General features: G+C 38.3%; 1 non-coding gene across 1 annotated transcript; it reads right to left on the reverse strand.

Moving 5' to 3' along the window:
* Positions 1-1206: 1206 nt before the first annotated feature.
* LOC127484999 (U6 spliceosomal RNA) lies at positions 1207-1313 on the reverse strand. Its single transcript, XR_007912208.1, has one exon. It is a non-coding gene; the product is annotated as a U6 spliceosomal RNA (small nuclear RNA).
* Between the last annotated feature and the right edge of the window lie 4651 nt (positions 1314-5964).

Raw genomic sequence — 5964 nt, forward strand, 5'->3', positions numbered from 1 at the left:
CTTTGATTATTTTTCTTGCCTAATGGCTCTGGCTAAAACTTCCAGAACTATGGTGAATAGCAATGGTGAAAGTGGGCATTGTTGTCTGGTTCCAGATCTTAGTGGAAATGCTTCCAACTTTTCCCCATTCAGTATGATGCTAGTTATGAGTTTATCATGTATTACCTGGATTATGTTGAGGAATGTTCCTTCTATACCCAATTTGTTTGTTTTATCATGAAAGGATGTTGTATTTTATCAAATAATTTATCTGCATCCATTGAGATAACCATGTGGTTTTAATTTTAAGTTTATTAATGTGCTATATCACATTTATTTATTTGCATATGTTGAGCCATCCCTGCATACCAGGGATAAATACCACTTGATCCACATGAATGATCTTTCTGTTGTTGGATTCAATTAACTAATACTTTGTTTAGGATTTTTGCATCTGTATTCATCAGGGATATTGGTCTATAGTTCTGTTTCATTGTTGTATATTTTTTCTGGTTTTGGAATTAATGTGATGCTGGCCTCCAAGAAGGAGTTTAGGAGGATTCCCTCCGTTTCAATTGTTTTGAAAATTTGAGAAGAATTGGAATTGATTCTTCTTTATAAGTCTGGTAGAATTCAGCAGAGAAGCCATCCAGTCCTGAACTTTTCTTTGTTGGGAGGGTTTTTATTACTGATTTTGTCTCCATTTTGGTTATTGATCTGTTTAGATTTTCAATGACTTTGTGCCTCAGTTTGGTAGATTATATGTGTTCAGGAATCTATCCATTTCTTCTTGATTTTCTAATTTTTTGGCATACAGCTATTCATAGTAATTCATGATGATTCTTTTTATTTCTGTGGTAGCTGTTGTTACATCTTCTTTTTCATCTCTGATTTTATTGATTTGAGTCTTCTCCATCTTTTTTGGTTAGTTGGGCCAATGGTGTATCAGTTTTAATGATTTTTTCAACAAGCCAGCTCTTCATCTCATTGATCTTTTGTATTGTTTTTTGTTTCAATTTTGTTTATTCTCTAATTACTTCTCTTCTTCTAGTAGTTGTGAGTTTATTTTTGTTTTTCTAGGTCCTTGAGATGCATTGATAGCTCATTTATGTGATGCCTCTCCAATTTCTTGATATAGGCACTAATTGCTATAAATGTCCTTCTTAACACTGCTTTTGCTGTATCCCATAAATTTTCTTTTTTCTTTTTTCCTTTGTCTTTTTTTAAAGAAATATGAAACACTTCACAAATTTGCATATTATCCTTACTCAGGGGCCATGCTAATCTTCTCTGTATCGTTCCAGTCTTAGTATATGTGCTGCCAAAACAAGCACCCATAAGATTTCATATGTTGTATTGTCATTTTCATTCATTCTCAGGAATTTTTTAAATTCCCTTTTGATTTCTTCTGTGACCCACGGTTCATTCAGAAGCATTTTGTTCAGTTTCCATGTTTTTGCATATTTTCTAGCAATTTTTAAGTTCTAAATCTCTAGCTTCATTCCATTATGGTCAGAAAAGATACATAGAATGATTCCAGTTTTTCTGAATTCGCTGAAACTTGCTTTATAGACTAGCCTATGGTCTATCCTAGAGAAAATTCTATTTACTTATGAAAAGAATGTGTATCTTTCTACTGTGGGATGAAATGTTTTGTAGATATCAGTTAGGACCATTTGGTCCATAGTGTTGATTAGCTCTAATGTTTGTTGATTTTCTGTCGACTTGATCTGTCATTGATGAAAGTGGGGTGTTGAAGTCTCCCATTACTTTTTTATTTATTTGTTTGAGAGGTAAAGTTACAGACAGAGAGAGGGAAAGACAGAGAGAAAGGTCTTCCATCCCCTAGTTCATTCCCCATATGGCTGCAATGGTCAGAGCTGGTTCGATCGGAAGCCAGGAGCTTCTTCCGAGTCTCCCATGTGGGTGCAGGAGCCAAAGTACTTGGGCCATCTTCTACTGCTTTCCCAGGCCATAGCAGAGAGCTGGATCAGAAGAAGAGCAGCCAGGACTGGAACTGCCACCCATATGGGATTCCAGTGCCACAGACAGAGGCTCAGCCCACTATGCCACAATGCCAGCCCCCCATTACTATTGTATTGGAGTCTATGTCTCTTTTTAGATCCATTAACATTTGTTTTAAACAGCCAAGTGCCCTGGCATTGGGTGCATATATGTTTATTGTAGTCACATCTTCCTGTTGAATTGTATAATGCCTTTCTTTGTCTCTTTTAAGAGTTTTGGTGTTATAGTCTATTTTGTCTGATATTAAGATGGTGACACCTGCTCATTTTTACTTTCCATTCACATAAAATATCTTTTTCCATCCTTTTACATTCAGTGTTCATGTTCTTTGTTGGTTAGGTGTGTTGCTTGTAGACAACAAATAGATGGGTCTTGTTTTTAATCTATTCATCCAGTCTATATCTTTATGTTAGAGATTTTAGGTCTTTTATATTCAAAGTTATTATTGATAAGTACTGACTTGGCCCTACCATGTCATTTTCCCATAAATAAGCCTATTGTTTGCTTTGGATTTCCTTTGTACTTTTACTAGATTGTCTGCCTTCATCTTCTTTCATAATGATGGCTATCTTTCTGTGTTCCTCTATGTAGCACATCCTGAAGCATTATTTGTAAGGCTGGACAAGTGGTGACAAAATATTTCAATCTCTGTTTTTTATAGAAGGTCTTTATTTCTTCATTCATAACTGAGTACTTTTCAGGGTACTAAATTCAGGGTCGATGGTTTTTTCTTTTAAAATTTCTGCTATGTCTCTCCATTCTCTCCTGGCCTGTAGGGTTTCTGATGAGAAATCAGCTGTCAATATAATTGGAGGTCCTGTGACAGTAATCTCTCATTCACATTTTAGAATCTTTAAGTTTTCCTGTTGAAAGTTTGATTACAATGTGTTGTCATGAAAATCTTGCTGGTGTGGTAGATCTCTATTGTCATTGAGGGGAGGGTATGATCACACCTATTATTGTAATCACACCCTCTCCTCTCTTCTAAGCTGATCAGTGTTGGGGGTTAGTCCACAGTTGGTGCAAACCTCACCCATGCTAGTGCATGAACTGCACAAAGGATCTATGTAGTCCTTAGTATGTACAGAACCCTCTGGAGTGATCCACCCCATGCAGTCAGGGAACTCTGAGTCTGAGTCCAGACATAGTGATTGCCCAGAGACCTAGCTACACACCCATCCTATCATGTTGTCACAGAATTCCCTTAGTCACAGCATGCAAGGCTCCTCCTCTCCACCTTATGAGCCTGCTCCGGCCACAGAGGAGAACAAAGTTGTTTCCAGAGTCAGCTGTCTATGGATGCTCTGCCTTTGCAATTTGAGCTTCAGAGCTTGTGATAGGTTGAAAGGATGGGGGCACCTCACAGTCCTAAATGGGTGACTAGTCCCTTGTCAACCCTCCCAGCCAGACTCAGAGTCAATGGGAAACGCAGATTTTCCCCGCTGGTAAAATACCCTGGTCACATGCAAGAGCCGCCATGGCCTCTACTGGTGTCAAGATGACACCTTCTCCCTGCTAGTTTTTGGGCACCCTTGTAAGAGGATGGGGGGAAAGAAATATGTTTTTCATTTAACTGGTACCCTGACCCCTGCTAGTGCTCCGGGCCAGACTCAGTCAGTGTAGTCCGCAGGGTTCTCCCTTATGAAATATCACTAGTGGCATGGGCTGCCACAGTCGGCTCTCACCTCATTCTCAGAAACTGGCATCTCCTCCAGTCCCCAGCTATGGGAGTCTTGTGTGGTGTCCCCACTTAACTGCTGCACATCCACTCTCCATCCTGTCCCATGGCATCCCTCTTTTCTCTGTAGAATTTCCATTGTAAACGTCGCTCCAAATCTCCCCTGGGAATACACTTCCTCCACTTTTCTTCCCCTGCTCAAAATCAGCATATCTTTTCCCTATTCAGCCATCTTAGAATCCCTTATGCAATTAATTTTTACGGTAAGCTCTAAAAGAGTTCAGTTGTTGAAATCATTTTGTACCTGTGACTGGCAAATGCCTTCTGTACCTTTCTAGCTATTTGGATGTTCATTTATTCATAAAAGGAAAATTTGTAGTATCCTAAGAAATCATGTCACAATTACTTCATGCATCAGTTTTTGTAAAAGTAAGTACTTGTAGGAGAAAAAAAAGTATTTTAATCATTTATTCCTTCAGCAACATGGAACCTTGTATTTTAAAACTCATGTAATGATACATAAATGACTGACTTCTATGTATTCATCACATCACTCTATGCCTAAATGCCAGTATGTTTAGGGCCCCAAAGCTTCTTCATTAACTGGACCTAAATAATTCATTCCTGGTTGTTTAGGTTTTTTATTAATGATTCTGAAACATTCTAACTAAAATATCTAATTGTTGAAAGGAGTAGTCCATGTGACTTTCACAAAAAAAACCTAAATTCGTTTGCTTTTTTCCTCTCCCTTTCGTCTTTGTCTTTTATTTTCTTTTTAAAATTTATTTTAGTTGACAAATACAAATTATACGTATTTGTGGTATATAATATGATGTTTTGATATATACATATGCATATACACACATATATACATACATTTATACACACATATTGTAGAATGCCTAAATTAAGCTAATTTTGATAAATGATATGCATAAACACACATACATACATGTATATACATAAGACATTGTGGAATGGCTTCATTAAGCTAATTAATATATGCATTGCTTCACATAAGTAACCATTTTTTATGTTGGAATATTAGCAATCTATTCTCTAAGCAAGTTTTCAAATATATAGTACATTATTATTAACTATAGTCACCATGCTGTGTGATAGATTTCCTAAATTTATACCTCCTATCTATCTGAAATTTTGTATCCTCTGCCCTCCCCCAATCTCTGGTAACTACCATGGTACTCTCTACTTCTATGAGTTCAACTTTTTTCTTAAAATAATATTATCTTTCCTGACACATTTGTAAACTGTTATATATATTTACATTTGTATGGTTTTTATTTAAAAGTTCAAAATGACGTGTGTTGACTCCCATTTAAGGCAATCAAAAAGTTACTTTTATCTTTTTTTTGTTCAATACTTTAAAATTTGTCATTTCAAACTTTGGATACACTCATTTAGATTGTTATCAATCATCCTAATTTCCATGTATGTTTTAGTTTTAGCTGTTCAGGGCCGGCGCCACGGCTCACTAGGCTAATCCTCCGCCTGCAGTACCGGCACACCGGGTTCTAGTCCATGTCGAGGCGCCGGATTCTGTCCCGGTTGCCCCTCTTCCAGGCCAGCTCTCTGCTGTGGCCAGGGAGTGCAGTGGAGGATGGCCCAAGTGCTTGGGCCCTGCACCCCATGGGAGACCAGGAGAAGCACCTGGCTCCTGCCTTCGTATCAGCGCAGTGCACCGGCCGCAGCGCGCCAATGTGCGCTGGCTGCGGCGGCCATTGGAGGGTGAACCAACGGCAAAAGGAAGACCTTTCTCTCTGTCTCTCTCACTGTCCACTCTATCTGTCAAAAAAATTTTAAAAAAATAAAAAAAAAACACATTCAGTACTCATCACTAATTATTTGCTCCAGTCATGTATTAGCTGGCTGAAGTTCATACTCATAGTTTTCTCAAGAAGCCCAGGATTAAAAATATCTTCTTATGTTCTTTCATATTCAAATTATATTCTGTTGTCTTTACACTTGAAAGATGGCTCGGCTACATAAAAAATGGCTTAGCTTATTCTTTGGTCCTTGAGTATTTTATAGGAAGCGCCCCCAGTGTCTTTCAGCCTGGACTGACACTATACAGATATCAGCCCAAGTAACTTGATATTTTTGTCCAACAGATTCTCGTTTAATCTGTAAGATAGAATAACGGGCCAGCGCTGTGGCTAGTAGGTTGAGTCTCTGCCTATGATGCCGGTATCCCATATGGGTGCTGGTTCATGTCCCGGCTGCTCCTCTTCCAATCCAGCTCTCTGCTGATGGCCTGGGAAAGC

The sequence above is a fragment of the Oryctolagus cuniculus genome, chromosome X, assembly GCF_964237555.1.
Source record: "Oryctolagus cuniculus chromosome X, mOryCun1.1, whole genome shotgun sequence".
Taxonomy (NCBI): domain Eukaryota; kingdom Metazoa; phylum Chordata; class Mammalia; order Lagomorpha; family Leporidae; genus Oryctolagus; species Oryctolagus cuniculus.